The 22319-nt window shown below is 48.7% G+C and overlaps 1 protein-coding gene across 6 annotated transcripts in view; it reads right to left on the bottom strand.

Moving 5' to 3' along the window:
* The window catches only part of ST3GAL4 (ST3 beta-galactoside alpha-2,3-sialyltransferase 4), a 60436-nt gene that overhangs the window by 23658 nt on the left and 14459 nt on the right, over positions 1-22319 (bottom strand). The window contains exon 1 of one of the 6 annotated variants that reach the window (XM_017892266.1): positions 11454-11529. The exons of 2 other annotated variants lie outside the window; for them this stretch is intronic. The gene's annotated coding sequence lies outside the window, so the exon portion shown is untranslated. Of the gene's footprint in view, positions 1-7403; positions 7489-10194; positions 10378-11453; positions 11530-22319 lie in introns of those variants that run through there. 3 more of the 6 variants (XM_017892267.1, XM_017892271.1, XM_017892269.1) reach the window with 3 other exon arrangements.

Here is a 22319-nt window from a genome sequence, read left to right as displayed (position 1 = left end):
CTCCTCCCGGCCACAGTTTTCTCCCTGCATGGGGTTCAGACTACCCAGTCCCTCACTCCCCACATCCAGCTCTGTCACATCCTGCTGCTTTATTTTCTTTGTGGCAGTTAAACCACACTGTTCCAAGTATCAATTAGACTGCACACTCTGAGCAAGCAGGGACTTCTTATGTCCCATAGTATCTCCAGCACTAAATTTAATGCCTGACACATGGTAGATAATTGACAAATATTTAAATGAATGGAGGTCTGAATTCATCAGCAAATAATACGATGACTGTGAGCAGAAAGTTTCATCAAGTTAAAACACGCCAGGTTTATTTTGAAAAGACCTGGGCATCTCAGGCACGAGGGGCTTGCTAGAAGCTTATACTGGGAGCTGGCAGAGCCAGCACACTTTCTGCCAAATGCATGTTGACGAGCTCACAAGGACCCCCTTTCTCCCCAGGCAAATGATGTGGTTTCTGCAGAACTGGGGTTGTCATGTCCGACTGATCTTAACCACTTACCAGCTCCACGTCTGCTGCACCACGTCACTGATGTCAGACAATAAACTCCGTGCAGTCCCAGGAGAGCTGCAGGCTTGAGGACACCCTAATACCAGGAAATCTCCTTCCTCCCTACTTATTTCCTCCTAAAGAGGGTCAACCTGAGATGAAACCCCAGGACCAAGCCCCAGGAAGCACAAGGTACACGTGGCCTCCAGGAGCCAGTGAAAAGGGGTACGGACTCAGACCCATGGGCCATTCCAGTCACTGGCCAGGTGACCCTGACAATCTCAAAAGCCTCAGATTCCTCATCTGTAAATTACGGGTAACTGCCTTTAGGTCAGTGGTGTTAAGGAAAATAATTGTGTATGTATATATATATGTGTGTGTGTGTATATATATGTGTGTGTGTATTGTGTATATATACGTATATATATGTGTATATATAAACACATGACCAAGTTATCACAGGTGTTCTGAGCCTCAAAACACACCCCAGTATTTCAACTTCACAACATTAGGTATGGGCCAAACACAGAGCGAGAACTCTGTATCTGGAAGGTGTCAGTGACACTGGGTTCTGCCCTCCCCAGACACATGGCAGCCCTTCTCCATTCAAGCATTGGCCCAGCCCATCAACGAGAGAGATCCACTGCCACTGGCCCCACCACGACCCCAACCACACTCAGGCTCCTCCTCCTGGCTGCTGGGTCCACACCACATGCTACACAGGACCTTGCGGCAGCCAGGGAGGCAAGGAGAGGCACTGCCACCCAGGCTCTGCCCTGCACTGAATGCAGATCCACCTACTGAGCCAGACTCAAGGGTTCACTGCTGGGGTTATGTGGGAGAAGGGGTGAGGAAAAGGAAGGCGACCACATTGGGGAAGTCACACTCTGTCTTTCCAAGTGCCGCACCTCCTAGAGTCAGCACCCAAGCCCCTGATTAATCGCTCTCCAAAGCAGCACCCCCATTCCAGAACAGACCTTTTCAGAGCTGTTCCACCACTCAGCAGGCACAGGGCTGCCAAGTTCTCAAGACATCATGCTTTGAGTAAGTCAGGCATAATGCATGTAATCAACAAATACTTGAATATATCAGCACTCCCATAAAACAACAACAAAAACAAGTAAGCAAAGGGAAAAGCAAGGGACAGGACAGGATCAAGCAATTGCACTTCTGGGTATGTTTCCAAAATATTTGAAACCAGGATGTCAAAGAGATATCTGTACACCCATGTTCATAGCAGCATTACTGACTTCGCAATAGCTAATGTGGAGGCAATCCCCCAAGTGTCCATCAGTGGATGAACAGATCAACAAAATGTGGTCTGTGCATACAATGGAATATTATCCAGCCTGAAGAAAGGAAATTCTGCTACCAGTATGGATCAACCTTGAAGGTACTATGCAAAGTGAAATAAGCCAGTCTCGAAAAGACAAGTCCTGTATCATTCCACTTATAAGAGATACTCAAAGTAGTCAAACTCATAGACGCAGAAAGCAGAATGGTGGCTGCCAAGGGCTGGGGGGAGACGGAAATGAGGAGTTTTTGACTAGCGGGTAGGATGTTTCAGTTTGGCAAGATGAAGAGAGTTCTGGAGATGGATGGTGGGATGGTAGCACATTCTGAAAGTGCTTAATGCCACTGAATTATACAAACAAAAACGGTTAAGATGGTAAATATAACCTTGTGCTTATGCATTTTACCATAACAACCACCAAAACAATCAAAGGAATTAAAAAAAAAAAAAACAAAGCAAAGAACGCAAAAAGGCAATTCACAGATTCAACCCCAACACTTGATGGACATATGAAAAGATGCTGCAGCTCACTCATGACCAGGGAATACAGACTAAAACCAAGGATCATTTCCTTCCACATTGCTGGTAGAAGTACAAATTGACACAAAGGCTTAGAGGAGCACTTCACAGTATCGAGTGAGGCTGAAGATACGCATATTTTACAATCTGGTAATTCCCTTTTGAAGTATATAAGTACAACCCACTCCAGGATATTTATCAGGCAGTGCTGCAATAGCAAAAAAAACTGGAAACAACTATCATCAGTATAGATAGCCATGGCTAGATACACTGTGCTACATTCATGAAACTGAATACTATATAGCCACGTAAACTGAAGAAGTCAATCCATATGGGTCAACTGGGATAAACTTGAAGACATAAATATTAACTTTTTCAAGTCATGCCTGTAATCCCAGTACTTCGGGAGGCCAAGGCAGGAGGATTGCTTGACCCCAAGAGATTGAGACCAGCCTTGATAACACAGCAAGATTTCATCTTTATTTAAAAACTAAAAAACAAAATAAACAACTTAGCTGGGCTTGGTGGCTTATGACTGTCATCATCCCAGTTCCTCAGGAGGCTGAGGTGGGAGGATCACTTGAGCCCAGGAGATGGGAGGTGGCAGTGAGCTACAATCACGCCGCTATACTCCAGTCTGGGTGACAGAGCAAGATCCTGTCTTAAATAAAAGAATAAAAGTAAAAACTTATGTTAAAAGGTGTTGCAAAAACAAAGTATTAGTCCAAAACAATACTATTTATGTGTGTAAACAGTGTGTGCTTGTGTGTATGATGAAAGAATAAAATACAGGTATACACCCAACTTCAAGTGATAATTATATTCTGGGGAGATTGGGAAGCATAAAAGAGGTCACAGGGGCATGTCTTTGGTTCTATACTTGTAATACTTTATTTCTTAAAGGAGAAAAATCTAACGTCATATGAGAGATAATATTCCCATTTGTTCAACCTGGCAGATTATCACATGCAAGTCTGTTACATTAATATTTATATAGATGAAATATTTTCATATTAATAGAGATAGTGAAGAAATATAAATTGAGAAGCTAAACAAAGAAAGATGAATATATTCATCTACATAAAATTTAAGTGAGACAGCAAGTGCACAAGAGAGAGGGAGGAGTAGAGAGAAGACAAATGCAACACTTAAAAGACAACTGAGGCCGGGCATGGTGGCTCACGCCTGTAATCCCAGCACTGTGGGAGGCCGAGGCGGGTGGATCACCTGAGGTCAGGAGTTAGAGACCAATCTGGCCAACATGGTGAAACCCCGTCTCTACTAAAAATACAAAAATTAGCCAGGCGTGGTGGTGTGCACCTGTAATCCCAGCTACTCAAGAGGCTGAGGCTGGAGAATTGCCTGAACCCAGGAGGTGGAGGTTGCAGTGAGCCAAGATCGTGTCATTGCACTCCAGCCTGGGCAACAAGAGCAAAACTCCTTCTCAAAAAAAAAAAAAAGACAACTGAAAAACTAAAGTACATTTGCAACCTATACATATCAGTAAATTCCCTGAGCCTATAACATGTTCACGTAAATTAGAAAGAAAAAAAAAACAAGAAACCTAATTTAAAAATAGGCAAAGGGCTGGGCGCAGTGGCCCACGCCTGTTATCCCAGCACTCTGGAAGGCCAAGGTAGGTGGATCATTTGAGATACGGAGTTCGAGACCAGCCTGGCCAACATGGTGAAACCCCCGCCTCTACTAAAAATACAAAATTAGCCAGGCCCACGTGGTGGTGGGTGCCTGTAATCCCAGCTACTTAGGAGGCTGAGGCTGGAGAACTGCTTGAACCCAGGAGGTGGAGGGTGCAGTGAGCCAGGATTGAGCCACTTCATTCCAGCCTGGGAGACAGAGCGAGACTGTCTCAAAAAAATAAAATAAAATAAAATAAAATAGGCAAATAACATGAATATTTACCTGAATGTAAAGAAATGAATGGCAAATAAGAAACTATGGTCATCTACATCTACAAATTCCAGCGTGATGGAGACATCATATTTCACTCATCATAACAGCGGAACACAAGGGGCCTGAGCTCTCACGGATGTACAAGGAAGTGAAAACTAGGGCCGCCTCGCGGAGGGAATTTGGCCCATGGCCAGAACTTCATTCTAAAAAGTTTCCTACATTTGCACAGAGACTTGTCTATCAAGATCTTCAACAGCACTTTTTCTAAGAGCTTAAGATGGAAAGAACTTGAAATCTACTCACAGACAAGGAAACACTATGCAGCTGTGAAAAAGAGGGTGCAAACCTATGCAAAGTGCTGGTATCATCTGATCTCCAAAACATAGTATCCACAGTATCAAAACTTAAGATGGGTGCAAAACAATGATATCCATATCTCCAAATGCACTTTCACAAAACAGTTACATGCATACCCAGATACGTCTGTACACGAACAGGTTTACTCAGAACGATGCAAAACAAAGGCTATGGCCTCTCAAGAGAAAAGTCCTGGGGACCAGAGGTCTGGAATGAGAGTGACTTATGCTCATATCCCCATCTGTACTGTTTACCTTTATAATTTTTTTTTTTTTTTTTTTTTTTTTTTTTTTTTTGAGACAGCCTTGCTCTGTATAAGCCCAGACTGAAGAGCAGAGGCCCAATCTCGGCTCACTGCAGCCACCCACCAGGCTGAAGTAACCCTTCCACCTTAGCCTCGCCAGTGGCTGGGACCACACGCGCATACTACCGCGACCAGCTGGTTTTGGAAATTTTGGAGAGCTGGGATCTCACCACGTTGAACGGGCTGGTCTCAAACTCCTGGGCTCAACTGACACGCCTGCCTCTGCCTCCCAAAAGGCGGAGATTAAAGGTGTGAGCCATCACACCTGGCCTGCTTACCTTTTTCAAACCGGTGACTGTGATACCCTTTCAAATAAAATTTGATTTAAAAAAGAGAGGAAGAAAAAAAAATACTGAAATCTCACACTTGGATATGAATTCTGGACCAACCATCACTGCTGTGAGTGAGTGCGAACGACCTTCCACGTCTCAGGTTTTCTTCTGGGTAAATGGGATTTAAACAATGGCACTATCTTGAAGGGAGGTTGTATGAGCAGACAATGTAGCTCCAAAGACAATTACTGAAATGGAAGCAGCCGATCTCAGACCCTAGAACACGCATCCCCTGCGCCTCTCACTGACAGGCCCTACTTGCCTACCTGTGTCCTACCCTGAGGACAGAAACAGCAGTGGCAGAGCACCAGCCACAGTATGCACCCTGCACAATCATGGCCTGGCCAGGGTGGCAAGTGAGGCTGGGCTCCAGCCCTCCCCCTGCTTGCCAAACTGTATGCTCTGGTGCAGGGCTTCTCCAACAGGGTGCAGGGTTTGTGCGGGGGTAGGGTGCATTCCCTTTCCTAATTTACAGGAAAGTGCTGTAGAGATTAGCAGCAACACCATTCAGAGCAGCTAACTTCCTCCTCTCCTCTCCTCTCCAAGTTAAAAGAGCACAGTGCAAAGATCTGGGTGTGCACAGGCCTGGGCATCGCCAGAAGCACCCCAGGGGAAGCTGGCAGAGCCACCCACCGGTGTTTGTCTTTCTCCATGCCATTTCCCCTGCACTCACAAGGATATCCTTCTTATGAGCAGGTGTGGCTTCTGCAGAGCTGGCTCCAGTCAACTTTTATACCCACTTCCTAAGTCTGGGACAGCTGGCCAGCCCTCTCTAAAGTGAGGTCACCCACAGGACTAACCTGTGTGGTCCCAGGAGAGCCACGGAGGTCACATCACTCCTTCCCTACTTGCTCCACAGAAGGGCTAGTGGAATAATACCCCTGTCCCAGCGCAGCCTGGGGACCCCAAGGCCTCCCCAGACCATGAGGCTGGACAGGTCAGCAGAAACAGGAGCCACAAGGCCTGCCGGTGGAATGAAAGCAGGGAGGGCACTGACTTGAGCACCGTGGCAGGAGAGAAACAGGGTGACACGCCTGCACTCATGGCGTTCACCCTTGGGGGACACAGACAGACAGCAAACAGGATATGGTGGAGATGACGGGACAATGACAACCACAGGACCACTAACACAGGGCATGGGGGCAGAGAGTAAGGGCCAGCCCTTAGCCAATGGGGGGTTAGAACCATGCCTCCGAGGAGCTGGCTATAAACCAGAGGCCTACATGAAAGGCGGCCATGGGAACATGGGGTAGGCAACAGAAGGTTCCAGACTGAGAGAAGTGCCCAAGACCACCCTGAGCTTGTTGGGTGCAAGGCAGCGAGTCCCATGCAATGGTAGACAGCCAGGAAGGAGAGGGAGTGCCAGGGCGGCCATGGGGACACATGGTATAGATGTCACAGGCCACCCTAACAGCTAAGATTCTACGTTTGGGTGTCATGAATGTCACCGGAGGGCATTAATAACAAAGAGTGACACCACTGGATTCACTTTTTTTGTTGAGATGAGGTCTCACTATGTTGTTCAGGGTGGCCTCAAACTCCTGGGCTGAAGGGATCCTCCCACCTCAGCCTCCCAAACTGCTGAAATTACAGGCCTGAGCCACCACGTCCTGTCCTGAATTCACTTTTAGATCATCCCTGGGGCTGTGCTGCAGCTGCTGTGCATAATCTCACTCTAGTTTTCAACCAATTGATGGGGGAGTACTCTTTCATTCTCATTTACAGATGGGGAAACTGAGGCACAGAGGGACTACATCGAGGGTCCTAAGACCAGACAGCTTGAAAATAGTGGAACCAGGATCTAAAATTCAGCCAGAACTACTTTTAATCCCTATACTCTATGCACCCATGAAATTTGGGATGAGCCGTCTGGAGCTCAGAAACTGACCAGGTGACCCGAAACAGGTACTTAACCTCTCAGAGCCTCAGAGTCCTTGTCTTTTAAATGTAGATAACAGCAGCAAGTTCTCAAAGGTGTCCTGAGTCTCAAAACATATCCTGGTATTTAACGTCTGCAGCTTCACCAGGGGCTGGGCACAGAGCAAGCACTCAGGACCCGGAAGGTGCCAGCGACACCTGGCCCTCCCCTCCCAGGCACAAGGCAGCCCCTCTCCATTCAAGCTCTGCCCCAGCCCAGCAAAGAGAGGGGTCCTGAGCCACTGCCCCCACTAGTACCACAGTCATACTCACCTCTCCTGGTCCATATGTGACACAGGACCTGCCACGGCCAGGGAGGCAGGCAGAGGCACTGCCACTCCCACTCTGCCCTGCCCCTGACTCAGATCCACCCACGGCCCAGCCTCAAGGGACACTGCTGGGGTGTGGTGGCATGTGGAAGGGGATGGGGAGGAGGCCCCTAGGGAGGTGGCTCTCCATCTCTCTCTCTCTGGGGGTAGCACTTCCTGGAGTTTGTGCCAGGCCCTGACCAGTTCCGCCCCATTCAGCCTTCCCAGAAGGGCTGGCACACAGATCCCTCAGCCTGACCAGACACCAGCCTCCTGTCCATGGTGTGCCCCACAGGCAGGCCCCCCACACCTGAGCGGAGTCCACTTCCAGAACAGTGCTCCCTATGCAGGTGACACACTGTATCCAAACCCCAAAATCCCCGAGCAGGGACAGCAAAGGTAACGTTCAGCCCTGCGGTCCCCACACAGGTGCCACAAATTCCAGCCCTGCCCCACAGCACAGCCTCTGAATTCAGGCTCTTAGCTCTGGTTTTCAGTGCCTTGGAGCATCGGAGATCTGGGCTCAGAAACCCCTTTCCTCTGCCTCCTCCCGGAAGGAACCCTCACTCGGCAGGTCTTGCACTCCCGCCTCCCCCACCAGAACATCTGCTGGGCACTGAGACGGGCACCATGGTCAGCCTGGCGCTTGATAAACAAGTTTCTGGAACTGTGCAGCTGAGGGTCTGAGGGTCCACACCTGAAGTCCCATGAGTCCCATTAGGAGCCAGCAGGGTTAAAGGGGTTGAGCCGGGGAGTAGTGAGGCAGGCTTGCCAGAGGGGAGGGCCCTGCACTGGGAGGGAGAGTGGGGCAGGGCCCCCAGATGAGGACTTGGTGAAGACGAGGGTGGGCAGGAAAAGCAAGCCCTCCAACCTGCAGCAGCCTGTCCCTGGGAACAGAGAAGGTGCCAAGAGAGTTCCTCTCCAGCTTGTCCCCAGCAGGGAGTCCACCCCCTCAGAGTAAAGGTGGGCCATGAGGGAGGGAAGACGAGGGGAGGAGGGGCCCTTCTAGGTGTCCAGGGCCCAGGCTCTGCGCAGTAGCCCCTCCAGTGAATCTGCCTGAACAGGCAGAGCTGCATCCACACTCAGAGCCTGATGGCACAGAGAGCCCCTTCCAGCAGCTCTCCGCTCCCTTCTGCTCACACAGGCCCTCCCATGTCAGTAACCTACACAGCCTTCTCCAGCACAAACACACTAGTCCATACTCAGGCACACTGAGTCACACACACACACACTCACCCCCCGACACACATACACCCAGCTCTCAGACCTCCTCCTCTCTGCCCCCACCCCCCATAACCACATACAGCTTCCGGGGCTTGAGGGCCCCCCTAAGCCGGGGCACTCTTTTCCCCCATTCCTCAGGGCTGGCCGAGGCTGGACTCAGCTGCTGCCGCTGCTCTACCTCCCTCAGGCCCACTGGGTTCCTCCCACCCCAGCTCTGGCTCCTGGAGACTGTGTCAGCTTGCAGGTCCCTGGAGCTATCACCAGGCAGCCCAGAGCCTCCACCCCAGCTCTGGCTCCTGGAGACTTTGTTTGTCAGCTTGCAGGTCCCTGGAGCTATCACCAGGCAGCCCAAAACCTCTAAGGGGCAGGGAGTGGCTGTGCCGGCCCTCAGGGACCTCTTTCCTCCAAAGTCAGGGAAAGGGGAACCCTGGACTCCTCACCCTCTGCCCAGCCAGGCTCAGCTCCCAGAAAGATTCTGGCTCCTGACCGGAGACCCAGCCACAACTATGAGCCCCACAGGTGTGTCCCCAGCAGGCCTGAGGAGTGTCCTGGGGCAGCCTGTGGCCGTTTGGCCAAGGGTACTGTAGAGCCTGCTGCCCCATGGAGGGCACTCCCTGGCCCAGCAACCATATAACACACACTCACTGCCCTCTGGGCCCGTCTCAGCCTCTCTGCACCTGTGCCTAGTCCCAGTGACAGGGACTGTCCTCACAGCCCAACCAGCACCCAAATCCGGGAACCTGCGAGGCCTTCCTCCAGCTGCCCCACCAGCCTGCTCACACTTTCTGGGCTCAAGCCCTGAGGCTTTAGCAATCTCACGGTCATCTGCACCCATACCTGGGGGAGTGATGGGAGGGACAGACTCAGGCCTGTCACGGCCTGGTCACTGCCTGGGGACAGAGGATTCCAGAGCCTACAACTTGTTCAGCAGGTCTGGGCTATGGCCCATACCCCCTTCTGCACACAGCAGCCAGCCCAGGGTCCCATGGAATACCCCGGGGCAGAGACACTAAATCAACTGAAGGCGGTGCCAGGGGTCATGCCAAGTGCCTGAACCCTGGCTTCTCCATCTTCTGGGAGGCCCCAACCCCAGCCCTGGGGAATCTAAGGTCCTGGCCAGCGCCTCCTCCTCCTCCCAGCCCTGAGGAACCATCCTTGTTCTCAAGGTGGAAGAGCTCGGCCCTCAGTCCCCTGCAGCCTGGGATAAGACCCACCCTAAGGGCTGGTGCATGACCAGAGGCTCTTCCTAAGGAAGCCTGGTGCCAGAAAACCCAGACACTGAGGCACAAGTCAGACACAGAGCCTGGGAACACCCAGGAGAGCACGCCCCCCAGGGTCACATCCCCCAGGGTCACATCCCCCAGGGTCCCGGCCCCAATCAAAGCTGGGAGAGCTCAGAGCGCCCCCTGGCCCGAATCCTCCTGGCCACCCCTGCGTGGCTGTTTCCTTCAGCCCAGGAGAAGCTGAAGGGATCGTGGCCCAGGATCCTCCTACCCCCACCCCCAAGAACACACCAAGGCCTGGCAGCTCACCTGACCCTGCAGGGCTGCCAGTCCAGCTGTGCCCCAAAGAGAACATTCGCTTCTTGCTCTATTTGGACAGCTGCAGGGTCAGTGATGCTCAGCAGAGAACGTCTCATCACGGAGTGGGGAGTGAGGTGATCAGGGCCACAGGCCCTCTGATGGGGGTGGGCCAAGGCCAGAGCTGCATCCCTGGATGAGTGGGCTGGGAGGGGGCCCTGGACCAGCCTAGCAGGGCACAGGGACAAGCTGCAGTTATTCTGCCCTCCTGAGCACCACAAGAGGAGTGGTCAGAGGGGTTCTGGAACCAGGGCTGGCACCTGGCTGGAGGCAATGGAAGCCAGGAACTGATTCCCCTTTTAATGGCATTTATTCAGTTACAAGCTGGGGCCAAGGACCAGCCTCCCAAGTCCAGCCCAACACCTGACCTCACCTCACCCCAGACAGGTCCCACAGCCCCCTCCTCAGCCCTTCCAGGACTGGTGAGAAAGGTCCAAAGAAAAGAAGACAAAACATCCACAAGCAGAGGTCGGTGGCTGGACTCCACCCTCCCCTCCCCAGGAAGCAGGAGGTAGAACCGGGAGGTCAAGACCAGAACTTTCCCCTCCTGCTCCCACTCTCTCCTCCTCTCTGGCCCTCATCTCCTGCCCTCTCCTCCTGGTCCTGTGTCCTTTCCAGCCATCCCATCCTGGTGTCTCCTGGTTCCCATCTCCACCTCCTCCTCCTTTCCTCCTCTGCCCACAGCCCCCGGTTATGTAAGGGGCTTGGGAACACACAGAGGGAGCTTTGTTGTCAAACCAAATCCATATGGAGCTGGAATGCGTCACAGTAACTGGTGCCCATTTTCTCCACCCTGGCAGGGCTGGGACTCCAGGCAGGGAACCTCTACACACCTCTGTTTTGGGAGGCGGGGGATGAACAATGGGCCCAGGGCTCTCAGGCAGCTGAATGGGTGGCCAGGGATCAGTCTCCACTATGAGAGACCACAGCAGGGGAGCAGCTGGTCTCTAAGGCAAAGCAAAGCCACAGTGCAAAGCCAGGGTCTCAAAACCAACAGAGGCAAGCTCCGGGCCAGGGGCAGGGCAGCACCACAGCAGGCCTGGGGTGGGGAGGGGCTGTGCACATGCACAAGTGCACTCCATGTTCTTGTCTATGCAAGGATGCGTGGCCATATACCCTCTCTCACACACTCATCTGCGCACTTCCAGGCATGCATGTAGAGACAGAAATGCACGCATCAGCCCAAGCACAAAAGGCTGTTGTGTGCTCACCTGGATGGGGGCTGAGTAAAAATCTCTCTGCTTTGGCCAACTCCCTCCATTCCTGCAGATACCGCTGGGGCAAAGAGCTCTGGAGAGAAGAGGTCACCGGTCAGGGAAGCTCTATGAGCCAGCTCTTCTTTGGAGACGCTCAGGCTCCAGAAAGATGAAATCCCACCTACCTGCTGAGGAGGTCTCTAGTGCTAGGGCGATTCGCTTTATTTGACAGGTCATCCACCAAATAAGAGTTTACAGACCTAATGGCACTATCATTGCCCTTATCACTCTCAGTCTTCTGGAAAGGCTGAATGGAGAAATGGCATCACAAAACTAAAATGAGCTAAATTAACAGAGTCAACTGGATTATCTTGGCCAAAATAATTACCACTGACCTTTATGGCAAGAACATCAACCCCTAGGGGAACACACAAAGTGGCCCTTCACGAAATAAACACTGAACGACTTGTGCCTTTCATAATAGAACTTCATTTATCCAATGTACTGTTGGCTCTGATACGACTCAATCCTGCAAGGCCTTGATGTATTATGCCAAAGTATATTCCACCAGGTGAAGGAGGCTTTCTGTGACCTGCCTACTGATGATCCCACCTTCTGTGACCTGGAATCTGGAAACTGGGTCTTTTTTTTTTTTTTTTTTTGAGACAGTCTCGCTGTGTTGCCCAGGCTGTAGTGCAATGGCACAATCTCAGCACACTGCAACCTCTACCTCATGGGTTCAAGCAATTCTCCTGCCTCAGCCTTCCAAGTAGCTGGGATTACAGGCATGCGTCACCACGCCCGGCTAATTTTTGTATTTTTAGCAGACACGGGGTTTCACCATGTTGGCCAGGCTGGTCTCAAACTCCTGACCTCAGGTCATCCGCCTGCCTCAGCCTCCCAAAGTGCTGGGATTACAGGCGTGAGTCACTGTGCCCAGCCAAGACTAGTTCTTTTGTAAAAGACAGCAGAGAACAACTGCCCTTGAGCCCTGTTGAAAGAGACTACACCAGTTTCTTCTTACTATTCTCACCGTAGTAAAACGTCAGGATCTTGAACCTTGGGTACATGTTTCACAGCTAATGAGAGCTCTCTTAGACTTTCGGACTTGTCAACCCACATGTGATTTAAAATTAAGGATACTGGCCGGGCATGGTGGCTCACGCCTGTAATCTCAGCACTTAGGGAGGCCGAGGCAGGTGGATCACCTGAGGTCAGGAGTTTGAGAACAGCCTGGCCAACGTGGTGAAACCCAATCTCTACAAAAAATACAAAAATTAGACAGGTGTGGTGGCAGATTCCTGTAATTTCAGTTACTCAGGAGGATGAGGCAGGAGAATCACTTGAACCCGGGAAGCGGAGGTTGCAGTGAGCTGAGATTGTGCCACTGCACTGCAGCCTGGGCAAAAAGAGAGAAACTCCGTCTCAATAATAATAATAATAATAATAATAATATAAAAATAAAATTAAGGATCCCCAAGAGAAATTCTTCCATAAAAGTAGATGATATCGGCTGGGCACAGTGGCTCATGCCTATAATCCCAGCATTTTGGCAGGCTGAGGCGGGAGGATCACGAGGTCAAGAGTTCCAGACTAGCCTGACCAACACAGTGAAACCCTGTCTCTGCTAAAAATACAAAAATTAGCTGGGCGCAGTGGTGCGCACTTGTAGTCCCAGCTACTCAGGAGGCTGAGGCAGGAGAATCGCTTGAACCTGGGAGGCGGAGGTTGCAGTGAGCCGAGATCGCACCACTGTACTCCAGCCTGGGCAACAGGGCGAGACTCCGTCTCAAAAAAAAAAAGTAGATGATATCACGAAATAGACACAGCTTTCCCAAGACAATGAAACAAGACTCCATGTGGCTCCCTTCCATTGACTCAGACTTGTTTTTGTTTGGTTTTAGCACAAAATGTTCACACTTTTATTTTTGTTAGGGAATTTCATTATTTAAACTGAATATCCTCTAAGATCTACTGCTCAACACGAAGCCATTCTCACTACTAAGCAAAGCAACTGCTGGCTACGTCATCCTCTAGACAAATGGAAACAATCAAAACTAATATTAGAACCTGTTCCCATACACACTTGAGTGAGCAATTCAGGAAAATGGCATTATGAAAAGGGTTGGTATTCTTCCCTTGGCAGGTTGGCTAATATTTATGATCAACCAGGGTAGCAATGGGAAGAAGCAATAGAGGCAAAGGGATGGCCCACAACGATGATTGATGTCATGAACGGTAACTTATCTCTATGCACAGAAAACATGAATGGAACTGGGCCTAATCTAAGCAGTGTTCCAGAATCCCTCTGTAATCAAATTCTTAGGTTTGACACAGATTATGAAGACTAGACTCCTATATATGACACATATAAAATCAGAACATGACCACGAAAGCCTCAACCATATCATCAGAGAACTTACTAGAACTAGACATTGGTTCAATGGAAACGCTACAGGAAAATTGTATGCCTCAATAGATCCACTATATAAAGTAAATAATAATCTTGCTTATTGGACAGATCAATGCTCAGGTCATATTTGGAAAGAAAACCAATCATCCCTTTGGGAGGCCAAGGCGGGCAGATCACGAGGCCAGGAGATTGAGACCATCCTGGCTAACACGGTGAAACCCCGTCTCTACTAAAAATAAAAAAAATTAGCCGGGCCTGGTGGCAGGCACCTGTAGTCCCAGCTACTGGGGAGGCTCAGACAGGAGAATCACTTGAACCTGGGAAGTAGAGGTTGCAGTGAGCCAAGATCACGCCACTGCACTCCAGCCTGGGTGACACAGCAAGACTCCGTCTCAAAGAAAAAGAAAACCAATCATCCCTAATTGATGATGGCATACAGTCATTTTATCAAATTCAAAAAATGTTTTTTGTTCCTACTCCAATTGAAACCATAACCATTCAACGTGGCACTGTGCAGATGCAGATGTGACCAAGAGTAACCATGACATTTGTATCACCCTCAACTGGTGGGTAATAGGATCCACTTTGACCCTTTCTATCAATAACACTGAATTATTCATCTTATGCAGCAACAACATACATAAAGGTGTTTCACCTAGCCAGTCTGGATCTGTGGTTTGGGCTATCTTCTACCTAAAATGACTAGATATGACTCTTCAACTGCCATACAAATCCTTAACTTTGAGTCATTTGTACATAAAATGACCCCTCACAAAAGAGAATCATAATATCCCAGACACAATCTTATGAAGGGGTTCTAGATTTCATACTTCTGTAAGAACCCTTTTCTCTCAGTTGAGAGTGTCTGAATTGAAAAAAATCAATTAATATTTTAAATTTTACCAACTTCTGAAAAAAAGTTTAAATGACACTTCGAATTATCTTAAGCGGTACAATCTGGGATGAATAAATTGGCCTCAGTAGTACTGTACAATAGAAGACTTCTTGCTACTTTAACTGCTCAAAAAGGGAGACCTTGTTCCCTAATTGGTAAAAAGTTGTAGTTGGCCAGGCGCGTGGCTCATGCCTATAATCCCAGCACTCTGGGAGGCTGAGGGAAGTGGATCACCTGAGGTCAAGAGTCCGAGACCAGCCTGGCCAACATGGTGAAACCCTGTCTCTACTAAAAATACAAAATTAGCTGGATGTGGTGGCACATGCCTGTATTCCCAGCTATTCAGGAGGCTGAGACAGGAGAATCACTTGAACCCAGGAGGCAGAAGCTGAAGTGAGTCAAGATCACACCACTGCACTCCAGCCTTGGCAAGACAAAGTGAGACTCCATCTCAAAAAAAAAAAAAAAAAAAAAAAAAGTTGTTGTTGGCCAGGTCTGGTGGCTCACACCTGTAATCCCAGTACTTTGGGAAGCTGAGGTGGGTGGATCACCTGAAGTGATGAGTTCAAGACCAGCGTGGCCAACATAGTGAAATCCCATCTCTACTAAAAACACAAAAATTAGCCGGGTGTGGTGGTGCACACCTGTAGTCCCAACTACTCGGGAGGTTGAGGCAGGAGAATCACTTGAACCTGGAAGGTGGAGGTTACAGTGAGCTGAGATTGCACCACTGCACTCTAGCCTGGGCAACAGAGTGAGAATCGATCTCAAAAACAAACAAACAAACAAACAAAAAAAGTGTCGTTTTTATGTGAACAAATCAGGTATTACCGAAAATCTTAAAAACCTTAAAGAACACACATGAGTTTTTCATGACATGGGCACTGTGTCCTCCACTGATTCACTCAGTTGGTTAAGTCTTGGCTCCTGGGAATCTTTGCTCAGAGGAATCTTTCAATCCTTGGCTATTACTCTCCTTTAATTATTATGCTTACCCCCCTGGTGCCTTGTATTCTCTCAAGGGTTCTAAATGATTTCCAACAGCTGCTCAAATATCAAATGATTACCATGAGGCTCATCCAACTTGAGGAAAGCAACACTGACTATGTAACTGCTATCTGTGGCCAAGGAATTCTGATCCCCAACCTACCTGCTGATCATGACAACAAGAACATCTACCTGATTCTGTCCCAGCGACTACATCAGTGGTGGTAACAGAGAATAACGCTGTGTCATCTAGTCACACTATCAGCTTGCTAAGAGAGTAACCAAAAGCAAGGAACTGTTAAAGCACAATTTGGAGACCAGGCCTGAAAAATTCCTTACCAAACAAAACCAATGACGCCTTCACAACAGCCTTAACCTTGCTTAAAAGACAGCATAATCAAATCTTAACGGGTTATTTATGGTAAATGCTTCTGGTTGACACAAATAAAACTTCAGCCAATCATAAGCAGCCAACTAACATATGGTTATGTGACTAGGAAACTTCCAACAAGGTAAACCAAGCAAAGCAATTTTGTAATTGCAACCAATTAATCAAATAAATTCTTTATTTTGCTTTTTACATTCACCCTCCGAACACCTGCGTCTGAAACTTTGTCATTGGGCCACTACACCTCTTTTGGTTTTCTGTTTCCCAATTCAATTCTCACACAAATAAACTCTTGAAAATATTATTGTGCCTGAAAAATTCTCTTTCACACAGGTAATTTATTTTATATCATTACTGGCTTTCAAGTATTGCACACTATCCTGTGACCTCTGAAACTGAAGACATTTTAATACCAAGAGCCAATCGGAGTAACTTACTATAGAATATGCTCTATGATATAATGTAATTTCATATTATATAATTCTGTGTTCTCCTATCTTGCCTGTGAGGCTATGACCTCTGTGGTCAGGAACTTCTTTATATCTCTAGGTTCTATTAAACTGCCAAGAATGTGGCAGATGTTTTACAGACATTTGACAAACAATAATATGTGAATAACGATGTATTGCATGGCAAATTAACAACTGAAACAACATACTGCACGTCCACTTTGTGTGAAACCAGGATCTCTTACTCATGGCTGGGGCAAAAAAAAAAAAAGGAAAAAAAAAAAGGAATCAGGATCTCACAATCTCTGCCCTACTAACTTTGAGGGCCAGATAGTTCATTGCTGCGGCGTCTGTCTTGTGTATTATGGGATGTTTAGCAGCATCTCTGGCCTCTACCCACTAGACACCAGTAGGAAATCCCACTCCTCAGGTGTGACAGAATGTTTCCAGACATTTCCAAATGCTGAGGACCACTGTGCTAGATGCTTCTAAGGGCTGTGCAATTATTAAATAAGATCTCGACCCGGTGGGTTCAACATGATAATTACCTCCATTGTGGAGCCAGGGAACTAAGGTGAGAAAGGGGTCAGTAACGGGCCCAGGTTGTACAGCTCATGAGGAGTGGAGCTGGGGCTGGAATTCTGGCTCCTCTGCCCAGAACACACCCCAAACCCCCACACCATACAGCCTCTTGGGTTTTTTTATTGTTTTGTTTTTGTTTTGAGACAGAGTCTTGCTCTGTCACCCAGGCTGGAGTGCAATGGCGTGATCTTGGCTCACTCCAATCTCTGCCTCCTGGGTTCAAGCAATTCTCCTGCCTCAGGCTCCCGAGTAGCTGGGATGACAGGCACCCGCCACCACACCCAGCTAATATTTGTATTGTTTAAGTACAGACAAGAGTTTTACCATGTTGGCCAGGCTGGTCTCGAACTCCTGACCTCAAGTGATCCACCTGCCTTGGCCTCCCAAAGTGCTGAGATTACAGGCGTGAGCCACCGCGCCTGGCCCCTACAGGTTCTTCTAAAACCATCCTGTGCAGACTGGCTCCCTAGTCTCCATGATCCCTGGGATGTCCACCCTGCCCTATACAGCAATTAGGGGAAGGGGCTTCGAGCATATCCAAGTCCTTCAGAGGCTCTGCAGTGACAAAGAGCCTGTCCAGCCCCTTCTCAGTCACGCTTCCACACGAGACACAGTCTCTAGCCCCCACAGCCCTGGCGCTCTTTAGAAGCTCTGGAGTGCATGTTCAAGGCACACAGCTCTATTTGTGGGATCACTAATGTCTGCCAGCTGGACACCAGACTTCCATGAATCTGACCATTTTTTGCAGCCACATCCCACCACTGGCACGGACTCACTCTCTCTGCTATAGGCCAGGTCTCCAAGGCTACAGACTCCTCTGGCTTCCCTGCTGAACCTCAGCGCCGGCCTGGGCTGTACCTGCTTCCACACATTCCACAGCCTGTCCAGGAGTGAGTCTCCACTGTGTCTGCCAACCCACAGCGATTCCTCTCGGTTTAGTGTCCACTGCCCATGTTCTACAGGGGACTCAGGCTAGACTGTGCAGTTAACGTAATCAGTACAACTGCCAGGTACAGCGAGAGCACGCTGGGGAGTTCTCCCACAGGGTTAGACGCCACTCGGATACAGATGGTCCACTAATTGCAAGTCCCCAGAACAGACCGGTCATCTGTAAAACTCCTCCTCAGCTCCAAAACCTCCATGGGCTCCTCTTCTCACTCATGGGGAGAGTCCGGGTCCTTACTCTGACCCACAGAGACACACGAGGTCTACTGGCCAGCACCTCCTCCCTCCTTGCCTAACTCCTCTCCATGGAGGCTGCTCCATGAACCAGCCTCACCAGGTCTGGGGGGCTACTTGGGCATGCTCCCTCCTCTGAGGCTTTGTACTTTCTGTTCACTCAGTCAGGAATGCTTTTCCCTAGACATGGGCTTGGCTATCTCTCTTCATCCAGCTTTCCTTTTCTCTCTCTCTCTTTCTATTTTTGGAGACAAACTCTTGCTTTGTCATTCAGGCTAGGGTACAGTGGTGTGATCTTGGCTCACTCTAACCTCCACCTCCCGGGTTCAAGCAATTCTCATGCCTCAGCTTCCCAAGTAGCTGGGATTTCAGACATGCACCACCACACCCAGCTAATTTTTGTACTTTTAGTAGGGATTGGGTTTCCCCATGTTGTCCAGGCTGGTCTCGAACTCCTGACCTCAAGTGATCCGCCAGCCTCAACCTCCCAAAGTGCTGGGATTACAGGGGTGAGCCACTGTGCCTGGCTTCTTTGTCCAGCTCTTTACTCAGTTTCTCTACTTCCCAGCAACAACTCCACACACCCAACACTGCAGGTCCCCTCCCCTGCTTGCAAAAATGTTTCTCTTGTTTTGCCTGTTGCTTTATCACCCATGTCGACAATAGTGCCCAGCACCCAGTGGGCTCTCAATACAAACATGTTAAACTAATAAATGGATCTGTTCATCGGATGGCATCGCCCCAGTGCCAGTGGAACAGAATGGAAGAGGCAGTGACAGTAGGTCAGATATCCTTTGGCCTCTGTGGCACAGCCCCTGGCTGGACACTGCAGCCTCACCCCATCACTGAACACTGTGATCACGGCACGCCTGGGCATGGGGAGGCTTCCTGGCTCATTAGAGTCGGCAGAGAGCACAGTGAGTAACTGACCAGCTAACTGCCTCAGAGCCATGCATGAGAGGATGGAAACATCTCTCAGGCTGTCTGACCTTTGAGGGAAAGGAGCCAGACAGGCTTCCACCTACAGCAAAAGGCGCTCTCTGTTCCCACCCTCGGGCTCCACAGGCTACCCCTGCATCTGCCCCTGCAGCCTGGTACTGCAGACTCCTGTATAGAAACATTGTATCACCCGTTTATCAGCTGCCAGTCACAAGACACCAACCACTTGAAAATCATACCTTGGTGTCTGCCTGGGAGGGGCAGAGGCTTTGAATTCCATCCTCAGGGTGAGAAAGCTGAAGCCAGTGTGAGGAGGTAGAAGTCAAGAGTGCAGCCCAGGCCCAAAGTAAAGGACAAATCCAGTGCCTGTGTGGACCTGCTCCAGGTCCTGGTCGGGGGCTCCCCGGAACCCCTCCGTCCCAGGAAAAGCAATGCACCCACCCCAAGGATTTGAAGTTAAAGGCAAAATTGGGGAAGTTGCACTCCCCACCTCCCATCTTTCTAGAGGCAGTATCTCCTAGAGTCAGCACCCGATTAATCCATCTCCAAAGCAGCACCCCGTCTCAAGAGCAGCACCCCCTCTCCAGAACAGACCCTCTCAAAGCTCCTCCACGACTCAGCAGGCACAGGGGTGCACAGTACTCAAGATGTCAGGCTTTGAACAAGTCAGGTACAGTGCATGTAATCAACAAATACTTCAATATATAATATCAGTATTCCCATGAAACAAAGAGTAAAAAACATGGAATCAAAGAGAAAACAAGAGACAAGATAAGATCCCGCAATTGTGCTTCTGGTTATATACCCCAAAGAACTGAAACCAGGATATCAAAGCGAGATTTGCACACCCATGTTCATAGCAGCATTATTCACAATAGCTAATGGGGAAGCAATCCAAGTGTCCATCAACGGATGAATGCACAAAATGTGATCTATGCATACGATGAAATATGATTCAGCCTGAAAAAGAAAGGAAATTCATGTAAAGGAAATATTATGGAGTTTTGCTGTACAAAATCCAAAGTGGGCTAGGTGCAGTGGCTCACGCCTTTAATCCCAGCACTTTGGGAGGCCGAGGAGGGCGGATAACCTGAGGTCGGGAATTCGAGACCAGCCTGACCAACATGGAGAAACCCCGTAAAAATACAAAATTAGCCAGGCGTGGTGGTGCACGCCTGTAATCCCAGCTACTTGGGAGGCTGAGGCAGAAGAATCGCTTGAACCCAGGAGGCAGAGGTTGCAGTGAGCTGAGATCGTGCCATTACACTCCAGCCTGGGCAACAAGAGTGAAACTCTGTCTCAAAAGAAAAAAGAAAAAGAAAGGAAAGAAAGAAATTCTGACACACACTGCAACATGTATCAACCTTGAAGACTGCTATGCAAAGCGAAATAAGCCAGTTACAAAAGGACAAATACTGTATCATTCCACTTATAGGAGGTACTCAAAAGCAGTCAAACTCATAGACACAGAAAGCAGAATGGTGGTTGCCAAGGGCTGAGGGGAAAAAGAAATGAGCTACTGACTAGCAGGTAGGATGTTTCAGTTTGACGAGATGAAAAGATTTCTGGAGATGGATGGCGGCATAGTATCACATTCAAAATGTACTTAATGCCACTGAACTATACACATAAAAAAGGTTAAGATGGTCAATAGAACCTTGTGCTTGTGCATTTTACCATAACAACCACCAAAACAATCAAAGGAACAAAAAAGAACACAAAAAGGCAATTCACAGAATAAATTCAAACACCTAATAGACATAAGAAAAGATGCTCAAGCTCACTAGTAACCAGGGAATACAGATTAAAACCAAATTTAGTTTCTCACACATTGCTGGTAGGAGTACCAGTTGATACATAGGCTTAGAAGAGCACTTCACAATATGTAGTCAGGCTGAAGATGTGCATACCTTACAATCTGGTGATTGCATTTCCAGGCATAGCCTCAAGTGACCCTCCCTTGTACGAGACACCCCATTCAAGCCTGTTTATTAAGCAGTGCTACAAGAGCAAAAAATGGAAACAACTTAACTATCCTCAGGAGAGGGATGGCTACAGAAGCGTGCTACATTCATGCAACTGAATACTATATAGCCATGTCAACTGAAGAAATCAATCCATATGGGCCAACTGGGATCAATGTGAAAACGTAACATCAACTGCTTAAAGTGTTGCAAATATATAAAGGATGAATCCAAAAACAGCACAAAGTTTGTGTACATTTGTAAATAGTGTCTGCTTATGTGTATAATGAAAGAATAGGCCAGGCATGGTGGCTCACGCCTATAATCCCAGCACTTTGGGAGGCCAAGGTGGGCAGATCACGAGGTCAGGAGCTTGAGATCAGCCTGGCCAACATCGTGAAACCCCGTCTCTACTAAAAATACAAAAATTAGACAGGCAAGATGGCGTGCGTCTGTAATCCCAGCTATTCAGGAGGCTGAGGCAGGAAAATCGCTTGAACCTGGGAGGCAGAGGTTGCAGTGAGCCGAGATTGCGCCACTGCACTCCAGCCTGGGCGATAGAGCGACACTCCATCTCAAAAAAAAAAAAAAAAAAAAAGAAAAAAAAAAAGGAATATGGGGAAGAATAGATCATAGTGGCACATCTTTAGTTCTACACTTGTAATATTTTATTTCTTAAAGTAAAAAATATCTAATATCATATGGGATAAGGTTCACACTTGATAAATCTGGATGATTATCCAATGGAGGTCTGTTTATTAATTTTTACATATTTGAAATATTTTGATATAAAGAAAGAATGAGGGCCAGGCATGGTGGTTCACACCAGTAATCCCGACACTTTGGGAGGCCAAGGCAGGTGGACTGATTGAGTTCAGGAGTTCGAGACCTGCGTGACCAACATGGTCTCTACTACAAAATACAAGAATTAGCCGGGCGTGGTGGTGCATGTCTGTAGTCCCAGCAACTCGGGAGGCTGACCAGGAGAATTGCTTGAACCCGGGAGGCAGAAGTTGCAGTGAGCCAAGATCGTGCCACTGCGCTCCAGCCTGGGTGACACAGTGAGTCTCCATTTCAAGAAAAAA

This window comes from Rhinopithecus bieti, unplaced genomic scaffold (genome assembly GCF_001698545.2).
Source record: "Rhinopithecus bieti isolate Rb0 unplaced genomic scaffold, ASM169854v2 scaffold_20150, whole genome shotgun sequence".
In the NCBI taxonomy this organism is placed as follows: Eukaryota; Metazoa; Chordata; class Mammalia; order Primates; family Cercopithecidae; genus Rhinopithecus; species Rhinopithecus bieti.
This window is presented reverse-complemented; position numbering and strand designations above follow the sequence as displayed.